This window comes from Eriocheir sinensis, chromosome 1 (genome assembly GCF_024679095.1).
Source record: "Eriocheir sinensis breed Jianghai 21 chromosome 1, ASM2467909v1, whole genome shotgun sequence".
In the NCBI taxonomy this organism is placed as follows: Eukaryota; Metazoa; Arthropoda; class Malacostraca; order Decapoda; family Varunidae; genus Eriocheir; species Eriocheir sinensis.
In genome coordinates, this window is record NC_066509.1 from 16,632,326 (window position 1) to 16,646,641 (window position 14,316).

Consider the following 14,316-nt stretch of genomic DNA (forward strand, 5'->3'; position numbering starts at 1 on the left):
TGATGATGATGATGATGATGATAAATGATGGAGGAGGTGGAAGAGGGAAAGAAAACAACCGGAAACATTAAAGAGGAGTAAAAAAATCAAGAACCACAAAAAGGAAAAACAAGATCTGAGAAAAAAATATGAACTCAAAACTCGGGACGTAAATAACAAGGGAAAGAGGAAAAAAAAAAAGAGAAACATGAATAATAACAATAATAACAAAAACGAATAAGAGAGGAAAAAAAGGAAAGCAGGCGAAGGATAAGAAGAATACAGTAAAATTTGGCGGTGGAAATGGAGGAGAAAGAAGAGTAAGATGGAGGAAAAGGAACAGGAGGAGGAGGAGGAGGAGGAGGAGCATGTTGCGGAAAATAAATGGGAACAGAGAGGAATGAGATTTAGTAGGAGGAGGAAAAGAACGAGAGGAAAGAGGAGGAGGAGGTGGAGGTGGAGGTGGAGGAAGAGGAGAAGAAGAAGGAGGAGGAGGAGGAGGCATGACGCTTGCTTGACATTAACCCGACACCGATCTGGCAGGAGAGAGAGAGAGAGAGAGAGAGAGAGAGAGAGAGAGAGAGAGAGAGAGAGAGAGAGAGAGAGAGAGAGAGAGAGAGAGAGAGAGAGAGAGAGAAACACAAACACAAAAGCAAACGTCTAGAAACAAACAAACAAACACACAAAATAAACACCCCCTCCCCTACAAGACCCCCACCACAATCACCTCCAACAACTCAATTCCCTCCCCGATCACGACCACATCCCCCTTCCAATCCCCCCTCCCCTAGCACCATCAGAGGGGGCTCCTGAGATTCGCGGGAGGACAATTAATGCGACCTTCACTTCGGGGGGACAAATAAGAAGAGGAGGAGGAGGAGGAGGAGGAGGATCAAAAAAGGGCGTGATCGATGGTGCTGACCCCCCCTCTCCCCTCCTCATACTGCGAGAAGACGAAACACCCCTCCCCCCATCCTTCACCTAACACCCCATCTTACTCCTACACCCCTCTATCCCCCCACCTACTTATTCACCCCAACACCTTCCTCTTAAAGTGACCCTATACTTCCTTACAGCACCCCTACACCTCCCCTCTCATCCCTTACACACTGTCCTCTTCTTCCTACACCCCTCCTACACCTAACACCCCTTTATGTCACATCCTTTCACCCTACCTCGCTTATTCACCCCCACACCTTTCCCCTAACATGACTTACGCCCCTCCACCTCATCTCTCATATCCCTCAAACACACTCTCCTCCCGAAATTAACCTATCTCTCGGCCACTCCTCTGAGCTTTTTGTAGGAGCAGCGAATAGCGGACCTTTTTTTCGTTATTGTTTCCTTTTTTCTGCCCTTGAGTTGCCTCCATTGCTGTAAAAAAAAAATCCTTACCCCCCCTTCCTACAAAGTCATACTAGGCTTCCTTCACAACATGCCACATCCCACACACCCTCATAACCATTCATTCGCACTCCACACACCCATCTCCCACCCCGTTTCCACCCATCTTCACCCACATACACCCAAATATCCCCTTTCCTCCTCCTCCCCTATCATCCGTCAACACAACACTACATTCCCTTACAGCCATTACATCTATCATTACATTCAAATTACATTCCAGTTTTCGAATCCCAAGTCCCATTACACATCGCTACTCCCCCTTTATAATCCTTCTCTTCCCTACACTTCCTCACTTTCCCTTCACTCCCCTCCCTCCCTTACACCCCCTTCATAATCCTTCTCTTCCTTACACTCTCTCACTCCTCCTTCACTCCCCTCCTCCCTCCCTTACACCACCTTCACAACCCTCCTCTTCCTTACACTCCCTCACTTCCCCTTCACTCCCCTCCCTCTCCTTACACCCCTTTCACAACCCTCCTCTTCCTTACACTCCCTCACTTCCCCTTCACTCCCCTTCCTCTCCTTACACCCCCTTCACAACCCTCCTCTTACCTACACTCCCTCACTCCCCCTTCACTCCCCTCCCTCTCCCTACACTCCCTCACACCCCCTTCACAACCCTTACCCTCCTAACGCTACCTAAGACATTTGCTCCTTCACACAATTCCTGCACATCCTAAACCCTCTAACACACCCTCTCCTTTGCCTCCTTGCACCCCTACACCTCCTCCCTCCCCTGCCCAACACTCCCAGGAAGGTCGCCAAACACATAAATCTTGGCCCACGTCCCCCGCCGGCGCCGCGAACACACACACACACACACACACACACACACACACACACACACACAAAGACAAACATACGTAGACAAACACAAGCCTATTCACATTAACACACACACACACACACACACACACACACACACACACACACACACACACACACACACACACACACCTGTTTCTAATTAGGTCTGCCACGGTTACTTCCTCCTTTATATACTTCGCAATTAGAATCTCTCTATAACTCCTATTTTCCATTCTCGCCGTCGGTGAGTTGCCATGAGAATTAACATACAAACGCACGCACCCGTTTTTTTCTATAGCCGGATTTAACTGACTTCATAATTTTGTTTCCGAGCAATTTCAGGATCGTTTTGTATATCTTTGTGTCGTGTGTGTGTGGATATTTTTGCTTGTTAGGAAACATTCACTTAAATTGTCCTGAGTGCGCAGTGTATTAATTAGTCGAACGGTTTTCACAGGCGTATCCTTCCTCCTCCTCCTCCTCCTCCTCCTCCTCCACGTTCTCTTCCCTTTCTCCACTACTTTATCTTGCGGCTGCATTTGCCTCGAGACCCGAAGGCAAGAGAAAGGAGAAGCAAATAAAGAGGAGAAAATAATTGCTAATTGCGAGAGAGAGAGAGAGAGAGAGAGAGAGAGAGAGAGAGAGAGAGAGAGAGAGAGAGAGAGAGAGGGGGGGGGTCAAAGCACAGAAGGTATGGAAAAGAAAACAGCACAAGAATAATGGCCTGACGGGAACGCGCTGGCTCAGGAGACAGACATAGACAGGAACTTGATGTCCCGAAAGAATCTACCCAGAGAGAGAGAGAGAGAGAGAGAGAGAGAGAGAGAGAGAGAGGGGCGTGAAGAAGACTGATTTTGTTGTTGTTATTGTTGGTTTTGTTATTGTTATTGTTGGTGAAGGTGGTGATGATTAACAACTTTGTCTCTTTTACAGGTGAGTTGTGTTCCGTGGGTGAGCGTGAACGACGGACAGGTAAGGTGAGAGAGAGAGAGAGAGAGAGAGAGAGAGAGAGAGAGAGAGAGAGAGAGAGAGAGAGAGAGAGAGAGACGGACTTGCAATCAATATCGGAAAAGTTTAGGCGGATCCTCTAAAAATTCAATCAAAAATAGGACTCCACTTGTGCCTCCACGCAAACATTCTCCCCCTCCGTTGCTCTCTTTGCCCTTTTCAACGTTCGGACCCGAGAGAGAAGTCCGGCCCAGTCCAGATCAGCGTGACCTTCCCTACCCAGCCTGACTAGTCCGTCTCATTCCGTCTCAGTCCTTACACCCCCTTCACAACCCTCCTCTTCCCTACACTCCCTCACTCCCCCTTCACTCCCCTCCCTCCCTTACACCACCTTCACAACCCTTCTCTTCCTTACACTCCCTCACTCCCCCTTCACTCCCCTCCCTCCCTTGAACGTTGAGCTTGAGTGTTGTCTTGAAGGTATGATTTAGTTATCGCTGGAGCAATGATGTATGATTAATGTTAAGGATGGAATATTACTTGGTTCCATTATTTACTGCACTCACTCCGCTCCCTCTCTCCTGGCGCCACGCTCGACTATTTCTTTGCTGTAAAATTAGAAGAGTAAATAAATAAATAAATAAATAGATTCAGAGATAGATATACAGGTAGGCAGATAGATACGTATGTAGGTGGGTAGGTAAGTAGATGGTTAGATAGACAGAACAAGAGAGATGGAACAGGAGAGTTTGGTCAAGCTCATCACAGGTGCTACATTGTTACCAAACGAGCCGCGCGAAATTGAAAGTGATAGATACAATATTTTTTTTTTGTGTGTGTGTGTGTGTGCTCTTAATGATCCTGACCATATCTAGGGCACAAAAAAATGCTATTGAATCTGCATCAGTTTGAATTTCGCGTGGCGCCTGTGTTTAAACTGGATAAACTCCTATTTTCTGGCTCTGTTTTCATGCTACTTTAAATTAGTCTGCTATACCTCATTCTTCTTTCACTTTTTTCTCTATTTTTTTTTATATTGGTTTCTATTACCTTTCATAAATATCTACTTTCATACTTTTATTAATTATATGTTCATCTATTTATCCCGTTACTCGCTCACTCATTTACTCACCTACTCATTTTCTTTACCTTTACCTTTTAAGTTATTATCGTCTTTACACTCGCAACAGTTTCTGGCTTACTGTTTCTTGATCGGCCGTTTGTGTTGGCGGGTCGGTCGGTGGTTCACGGCATCGGTGGGTTTTGTGAGGCTTCGTGGTGTTGGTTCGTCGCAATGGTCGGTGGTTCATTTCGTGGTTCGAGGCTGCGGGTTGCGGCCTCAAAAGATTTATTGGCCGAGGTGAGCCAAGCCGCGGCGGCCATATTTCAGACTGTGTACACTGAGAGTTGATTTTTGCGTCCTCCTCTTTATTTTCCTCCACAACTGTTATTATTTGGGGGAGGGGAGAGGGCGTGTGTGCGTGAGTGCGTCCATGTGTGTGTGTGTGTGTGTGTGTGTGTGTGTGTGTGTGTGTGTGTGTGTGTGTTTCAATCTCTTTGACTGTGTGCCTTTCATTACTTGCGCCTGTTTGTCTATCTGCATTTTCCCTTCAAGTCGTTAATAAAAATACTTTCTTATCTCTGCTGCAGCCTGATGAGGTTATTTCCTTCTCTCTTTGGCCGCCGTGATCCAGTTTTCTTCTTATCTTATTTCGCAGGATTTATTTTGGAACTTGGGCGGGAAGCAGGCAATAGGTCGTCGGCGCCTTTTAATTTTCCCCAGCGTGTGAAAAGTTGGTCTCTGTCGTCACTTGTTCCACTCCCTCCCTCCCTCCCTCCCTCCCCTGGCACCTTGCTCGACCAATTCTTTGGCCTAAAATAAGAAGAGTAAATAAATAAATAAATGGCTTCAGAGATAGATATAGAGGTAGGTAGGTAGATACGTAGGTGAGTGGGTAGGTAAGTAAGTAGACGGTTAGATATATGAAGGATACTAGATAAAAACAGGTAAATAGATAGACATCGATAGAATGGAAGGAGAGATGGAAAAAAAATGATTGAATAAGTGAATGGAGGAAAGATGAGTGAATTGCCAGAGAAAATGAGTGAAAGAAATATGAAAGGAATTACAAGGAAATAAAAAAGAAAGGAAAGGAAAGTGAACCGAGTGAATCAATGAATAAATGAGAGAAGGCAGAAAATATAACTAAAAATAAACCAAATGAATGAAGAACTGAAATTAAAGCAAGAGCCAAAGAATGAAAGGAAAAAAGAAATACACGAAAGAAACAACAACAACAAAAAACAGAAGAAAGAACGGCAGGAAGGAAGGAAAAGGAAATACAACACTATGACAAAATGGTTAATGTGTTGTTCTCTCTCTCTCTCTCTCTCTCTCTCTCTCTCTCTCTCTCTCTCTCTATCTATCTCTATCTATCTATCTATCTATCTATCTCTTCCATCATCGTCTTATATTCGCGAGTTGTATAACGTTACCTCAATTGACAAACCTCGCCAGGCAATCACATTCCCCATGACTCTCCGCTCCCTCGACGCCCTTGGTTAATTGGATCCTCCCCGCGGCCCGTCTACCCATCCGTACTCCTTTCCTCCTTCCCTTTTGTCTCCTTCCATGTGTTTTCTTAGCATTCCAATTTTGTTTATCGCCGGTGTCGTTTTCTTTTTACCTTTATTCGTTTTCTTCTTAATTTTTGTTCGGTTTTTCTTTTTCCTGTTGTTCTTGTTCTTTTACTCCATCCCTTCACCCTCATATTCTTGTTCTTGTTCTCTCTCTCCATTTCATCATCTTCATATTCTTTCTCGTTCGCCTTCCATTTTCCTCTTCCACCGACTCTACTACTTCCTCCTCCTCCTCCTCTTCTCCTCTTCTCCTCCTCCTCTCCTCCTCCTCCTCCTCCTCCTCCTCCTCCTCCTCCTCCCCCTCCTCCACTTCCTCTTCCTCTTTTTGGTATATAAGCAGGGAAACGTGTTCTATACCAGATGGCCTTTTGCTGTCTGCTTTTCTATTTTCGACGTTTCCTCCTCCTCCTCCTCCTCCTCTTCCTCCTCCTCCTCCTCCCCCTCTTACTCCTCCTCCCCTCCCTCTACACGATCTTTATTATTTTCTTCGGGCACCGTCAAACATTCGTCTTTTCACTCGCGTTGGGTCACCACAAAAAGACTAAACAGAACGGAATAGAACCACGAAATCACCGTGACCTTGAGGGAGCCAGGATGCGCGCCGAGTACCGCACGCCGTAGCGGAATTATTTTCTGCGTTAATCTGCCAATATCGGCATTTCGGAAACCTGTGAGGGCGGGAAAATTTACTCACTGCATTTACTGTAAAAAGCATTACTCCCTTCGAAACAAACAAACAAAAAAGAAGGATAGAGGGGGGTGGGGTGGGGGGTAAGTGTGGTATCGACATATTGATCGATTCTGTGCAATAAAGAAAATCAGAGAGCCTTATATTCTCAGTCCACAAAGGGAACACAAAAAGAAGAATAGGAAGTGGGTCTTATATATGTCATTATTTGCGATGCGAAAATATCCCTATCGATAACACCAACCCATTTCTCTAATATATATCATTTTCAGCACGGCTCAACCTTTCTCTTCTTCAACATTACTTTCCCTCACCTATCTTATGCACAGCCTTTTCATAAAATATATACTCATTCATTTATACTCGTACAACACTAATCTCTATTCAAACTCTACCTTTTTCTCACTCATATACATCACCGTCTTTTCTTTTATAAACTCTCAAACATATTCTTTTTTTTCCTAAATACATAAAACTATTCCCTGACACACATGACTCGACATTTCTCAAACACTATGTCTTTCCTCATTCATCATATACATAGTCCAATTATATTTTCTTAATAAATTCTCAAATCTATTCGTCTTCAGTCCACTTTCTTTCAGCTTATTATACAAAGCTCACTTTCCAACATGCACGACTCGGCTCTTCTTTTATCAAAAACTGCTTACTTAAGTTTCATAGCCCCTCCTCTCGTTTTTCCCATTAAACAATCACATTTATCCCTCATTCTCATACGTGGCGCTTTCTTTCTCCTCCACACACAACTCTCTCATCCCAATTACGACCTTCTCCTTCTCGTCGGCCACCCGCATGCACCTTTTCCTCTACCACGGCCCTCTCCTTCTCATATTCGGCCTCTTTCTTGTCCCCTCCAACGACCTTCTCTGCCCTTCCGCTCCTTCAAGTAATGTTCCCTTCCCTACCCTTTCCAAAACGCACTACCCTCAACTCCTTCCCACATACGACCACCTTGTCCCCTCAAACGACCCTCTCACCCTCTCTTCCGCTTCCACTCAAGTAACGTCCCTTTCTCACCCTTGCCTCTTTCCATACGACCGTCGCCCTGTCCTCTCACCCTTAAACTCTCACCCTAACTCCCCCTGCCCTCTCCCTCGTTCCCTTGGTGCAAAATACGACGGACACCTCTACGCTCACACGCACTCCCATATACCCTCACCGTCCCAGCATATGGAATCACTCCTCTCCTCCCATCCCCTCTCATCCCCTTGCTTCCTTGGTTCAAAATACGACTGTCAACTCTCCCATACACTCACCGTCTCTCCACACGGACTCACCTCTCCTCTCCCCTCCCAGCACCTCTCCTTGCTTCTTGGGCTAAAAAGTGTCCAGTTCTTCCTCAGTCTGTCCGCGGAAAGAAATAATCCGCACCTCAGAGAATGAAACTGAGATTGTGTTTCTGTTTGTTGTTTTTCTTTCCCTCGCTTCTCCCCGGGTTCTTCCCCTTGCTGAGGAGGAAAGTTAGGTGTGCTTTACAAAGGAGGCCAGGCCGCGAAACACAAATGGCCCCCTCAAGAACACAGACAGAACTTATAACAACAACACTTCGGGGCCACCACCACCACCACCGCCACAACAGTTACCACACACCATTATCACCACCTTCGTCACCACTACTATATATATACCACTACCACTAAAGCCACCAACATCACCATCGCCTATACCACCTCCACAACCATCATTACTACTTCTACTACTACTACTACCACTTACACCACAACCTCCACCACCGCCACCGCCACCACCACCTCCACCTCCACCTCCACCTACGTCACCGCTAGTACCACTATCAATAACTCCACTACGATCGCCACCATTTGCGTCACCACCACCACCAACAACAACAACACCACCACTTCCTCCTCCTTCCTCCGTCACTACTACTACCACTACCACTAAAACTACCACCACCAGCATCACCGCCTCCACCACCATGCACCACCGCTTCCATCACCACCTCTGCGAAAGTGAAAGGGAGTGTGTTATTAATGTTTTCACCTTGACCTTCACCGATGAGCGTGTCAGGTAAAGCGATACACCTCCTCCTCCTCCTCCTCCTGGCGCTCAGGAATAAACTAATCGTGTTGCAAATTTAGCCCCAGAAGGTGAGATCAAGAACAAAAAGAATGAATACGAAGAGCAACAAGAGAAAATGAATTGTTAACTCAAGGAGGAATCGTTTTCACCTAAATATGATCATCTCTTTTGGCACTTTTGTCTGTTCTCTTTCAGGAACAACAATTTTTTACTGGCTTTTTTTTTTTCATTACGTAGAACAACACGAGTAAATAGATTGTCTTACCCACATAGAACGATCTCTTTGCAGCTAAATACGATAATCTCCTTTGGCACATTTTTCTTTTCTCTTCACCGAGTTTAGTTTTAATATTACGAAGAACAACACAAGGAAATTATATCTCCACCTTAACTCCACGAAGACTAATCAAGAACAAGAAGGAAAGACTGGTCATGAACAACGTTAAAAAGCTAATTACCCACGTTCATTTTCTCTAATTACACCTATTACTCTGACGATTCAGATTATTGGATTATGAAGAAAGAAAGGCTGCGAGATATTGAGCCACTCGCCCATCCTTCACTTCGTTGAGCTGAAAAACAGGGAAAGAAACGAACTGTCTCATTACCCTGAAGGAACCATTAGGAGCTCCATTACCCTCCTCGCGCTTTTGCATACGCGTGCCGTGAACAGACCAGCGCGGGGGAGATAATGACCCGCTGATTGGAGGGACTGTCTGAGGCCGATGAAGAGAAGAATGAATGCACGTCTGCCTTTTACCTGAAGCGTTCCGTTTAGGTAAACATCAGAGGGAGAAGTCAATCCTTATTCCAACAAGCGTACTTAGAGAGCTGGGCAACGGATTTTTCTCTTCGACCAACGGATACGAGTTTTTAAAGGGAATAGGGAAACACTGACAACAACACAAAGATATAAAGACAAGAAGGAAGCCAGTAAGATGATCGATGACGTTGCAAAAGCTATCAACAAATGTAAAGGCAGTGAGTGAGTTTACGGAGGCAACATTCATCTCTTTCTTCACGGCTTTTCTTCACATTATCATCGTCACAAGCACAAAGATGAGGAGAAGCTTTCTGTCTCTTCCCAGCGTCGACTTCGTGGCGGTGAAGGAGGTGAAGTTGGCAGCATTCATCTCACTTCAAGCCGTTCCCTCACAGCATCATCACCACCACCACCTCCAGGATGCTTGTCTTCCGCCTCTTTTCTGGAGCATCTTCGTGACAGTGAATGAGAAGGATTAGGCGCCGTTCATCTCTCACTCCACGCCTTCGTCCTCGCTTCACTTCGTTCACTCACTGCATCATCACTAATACCACGAAGATGAAGAGGATGGGTGCTCGTCTTCCGCCTCTTTTCTGCAGCATCTTCGTGACAGTGCATGAGATGGATTAGGCGCCGTTCATCTCTCACTCCACGCCTTCGTCCTCGCTTCACTTCGTTCACTCACTGCATCATCACTAATACACGAAAATGAAGAGGATGGGTGCTCGTCTTCCGCCTCTTTTCTGCAGCATCTTCGTGACAGTGAATGAAATGGATTAGGCGCCATTCACCTCTCTTTTCACGCCTTCGTCCTCGCTTCACTTCGTTCACTCACTGCATCATCATTAATACCACGAAGATGAAGAGGATGGGTGCTCGTCTTCCGCCTCTTTTCTGCAGCATCTTCGTAACTGTGAATGAAATGGATTAGGCGCCATTCACCTCTCTTTTCACGCCTTCATCCTCTCTTCACGCCGTTTATTCACTGCATCATCATGACCACTACCAAACTGAGGAGAACGGATGCTCGTCTTCCCTCTCTCATCTGGAGCCTTTTCGTGACAATGAATGAGATGGATTGGGCGCCGTTCATCTCCCTTCACGCCTTCATTCTTGCATCACGCCGCTCCTTCATTGCATCGTCGTCACCACCACCAGGAGGAGAAAGGATGCATACTTTAGGAGCAGCGAGTAGCGGGCTTTTTTTTTATTATTGTTTCCTTTTTTGTGCCCTTGAGCTGTTTCCTTTGTTGTAAAAAAAATATCTTCCCTCTCTTTTCTGGAGCGTCTTCGTGACAATGGTTTAAATAAATTGGGCGTCTCCTACCTCTCACTTCACGCCTTCATTCTTGCTTCTCGCCGTTCATTCACTGGAAGGACGAGGAAAAGCCATGCACCTCTTCCGCCTCTCGCGTCTTCCTCTTTCTCTCTCCTGCAGCATCCCCGCGACCGTGAATGAGATCAATGAGGCTCTGTTAGTCTTCACGTCACGCCGTTCATTCACTCCATCACCGGGAGGCTCAGGCGAAGAATTACAGAGACGGAAAGGCCAATTAAAAGCTCACCGCTCGCCCACTCACTCTCCCGCACCTGCCCGCCGTGTTTGGACCCCCCCCCCCTCTCTCTCTCTCTCTCTCTCTCTCTCTCTCTCTCTCTCTCTCTCTCTCTCTCTCTCTCTCTCTCTCTCTCTCTCTCTCTCTCTCTCTCTCTCTCTCTCTCTCTCTCTCTCTCTCTCTCTCTCTCTCTCTCTCTCTCTCTCTCTCTCTCTCTCTCTCTCTCTCTCTCTCTCTCTCTCTCTCTCTCTCTCTCTCTCTCTCTCTCTCTCTCTCTCTCTCTCTCTCTCTCTCTCTCTCTCTCTCTCTCTCTCTCTCTCTCTCTCTCTCTCTCTCTCTCTCTCTCTCTCTCTCTCTCTCTCTTCTCTCTCTCTCTCTCTCTCTCTCTCCTCTCTCTCTCTCTCTCTCTCTCTCCTCCTCCTTTCATTCTCCCCATTTCTCCCTCCTCCCTTTCATCCTCCCCCACTCCTCCCTCCTCCCCTTTCAGTCTCCCCCTCTTCTCCCTCCTCCTCTGTCATTCTACCCGCTTCCCCTTTCATGTTACTCCCTCTTTTCTTTCCATTTTCTCCCCTTTCTCCCCTCTCCCCTTTCAATCTCATTTCTTCCTCCTTTCCTTTCCTTCTCTCTCCTTTCTCCCTCCTCCCCTTTCATCCTATCCTTTTTCTCCCTCCTCCCTCTTCATCCTCCCCCATTTCTCCTTCCTTAGCTTTTATCCTTCCCCCCATTCTCCCTCCTCCCCAGTCAGTCTCCCCTTTCTTCCTCCTCTCTCATTCTCCACCACGGAAATTCAAGATCCAATCGTGTCCACATCTGGTCCCGATCACTGGCATCCAAAACCTTGCTCCTATATTGCCTCGCTCGCCGTCAGCCGCTTCCCAGACAAAACATTTACAACACATTTAAAGGAGGAACATGCCGGCGCGCGTGTCTCAGTCTGGGAAATAAGTAAAAAGGGTTCAAGTAAATTGGACTCCGTGTTTCACCTACCCGCCGCGGCCGCCTAACCAATGGCTGCTCACTGCCTGCAAATGATGATGAACCGACGCCTCGCGGACGACCTCTAATTTTCACCTTTAATTTTTCCTTTTCTTCGTCTCGTTTTATATTTCTTTTCTCTTCTGTTTCATGGTTGTTTTTCTATCTGTCTTTGCCTGTCTATTTTTTTTGTTTTTTTTTGTGTGTGAATTGGTGTGTTTGTCTGCCTGCCTCTCTCTCTCTCTCTCTCTCTCTCTCTCTCTCTCTCTCTCTCTCTCTCTCTCTCTCTCTCTCTCTCTCTCTCTCTCTCTCTCTCTCTCTCTCTCTCTCTCTCTCTCTCTCTCTCTCTCTCTCTCTCTCTCTCTCTCTCTCTCTCTCTCTCTCTCTCTCTCTCTCTCTCTCTCTCTCTCTCTCTCTCTCTCTCTCTCTCTCTCTCTCTCTCTCTCTCTCTCTCTCTCTCTCTCTCTCTCTCTCTCTCTCTCTCTCTCTCTCTCTCTCTCTCTCTCTCTCTCTCTCTCTCTCTCTCTCTCTCTCTCTCTCTCTCTCTCTCTCTCTCTCTCTCTCTCTCTCTCTCTCTCTCTCTCTCTCTCTCTCTCTCTCTCTCTCTCTCTCTCTCTCTCTCTCTCTCTCTCTCTCTCTCTCTCTCGGGCGCCAAATAGTAAGTATGTGTGCAAACTTTATCCATTAACATCCTTTCTCTCGCCCCACTTCGAAACCAAAACCACACTATACTTTTTCTTTTTCTCTTCTGTTTGATGGTTTTCGAATTCTAAAAGATAAGAAAAGATGAATGTAAGACATTTTCCTTACAGTCAAACGCTTCTTCTAATGCAGTTGTTTGCCTTTGAGTCTGTGCTGTATTCACATTTCACATTTGTTGAGTTTATCATTTTTCGGTGAGACGATTTTCCAGGGTTCTTGCCGCTCCATCACCGGCCGACAACTTCAATAATAGATGCACTTTAAACCAAAGGGCGGGGGGGGGCACACGGCTCTTATTCCTGTCAAGAGGCTTCAAAATCGGTCGTGAGGGAGAGGCTGGAAATATAACTGGGTCACAGCGGGAAAGTTTGAAAACCACCGCTACGAGGTCACTAGGGCATCGTGGAGGTGTTGATGCGACGGCTGCGGTAGTGGTGGTGGTGGGGGAAGAGGACGGTGGTGATGGTGGTGGTGGTGGCCCCAAGAAGACGAAGATGTGTCGCTTGCATCATTGACAACATACGGGACACACCTTTGATCTTTCCCCCTCATTAACGTGGCGTCGCTCTCGTTAGCGTGACGACCCCGCCTTGTGTTGCTTTATGTTACCTTGTATCGTGTTGTGTCGCTTTGTGTCATCTTGCTTTGTGTTGCCTCGTGGGTCATACAGACCCCCTACGGTACCCGACGCCCTGCAGCTACACAGTCAACTTGCTGAGTGCCGCGGGTCCTCGGGGTCGCATGTGTTTGATATGCAGCGAAGGGGAGGCGGTGGCTGAATGGATTGCGAGACGGCCCCGCGCTCAGGACGGCGCGAGTTCAATCCCCGACCGGTGCCACCAAGCTGGGATTTTTCAGTCGCCGCCGAGTGGCTTAAAACTACCCACATGCTGTCCAGAAGACCACCTATCAACCCGGACTCTAGATTCTAGGATTAAAGATGAGCTCCGGGAGGGCGGCATGAGCCAGTGCAAGATGGCGCCACTATAAACACTCGCCTGCGCCAGAACGGGCTGGGCCGACCATCAGGCCCCACCGGAAAGAAGCCTTGGAACGACCATCAGGATCCACCGGGAAGAAGCCTACCGGCGCAATAGGCCATGACATAAAAACAAAAAAGAGAAAAAATACAATTCGTTTCTCTTATAAAGATAATAGGAACCAAAAATGAGTGACCATATTTAGATCTAGAGGTGTCTTGATACTCTCCTCCCGAAAGATTTACGCGATTCCCTATTCTGAATCTATTACGTCGCCCCTTGAGCCTGCCACAAGAGGACCCTCGTGCACAATTTTATTTTATGGGCAAGTTGTGTGGCCATGAAAGGGATTGAAACCCCCGTGTCGAATTAGATTTACGAAACAAATTACACAAGTTAAGAGGTCGTCGGCGGGCCTCGCTCTGCCAAACTAGTGACGCTCGTCTATGGATTCTGTAAACAGACCAAGCCAACAGAGCGCGAGGCTGTGGTCTTTGTGGAGGCTGCACGCCGCCGCTGCCGCCCCGCCCACACCACACGCGGCGAGGGACAGTGGCGGTGTTGTGATATTCCCCGTACAATAGTGTGTTTGAAGGATGAATACACACACACACACACACACACACACACACACACACACACACACAGAGGAGTGCCACAGGATGGCATAGCTCCCCGAGGAACGCCACACCACGCACAGCACCGCCCCGGGCCTGCTGCTCCCCGGTGCTATCGTCTCTGCGGACCAGCCACGTGCGGCCTCTTCACCACCTCTGGAAAAACTAGAAGCGACAAAAAAATCACCAGCCACTT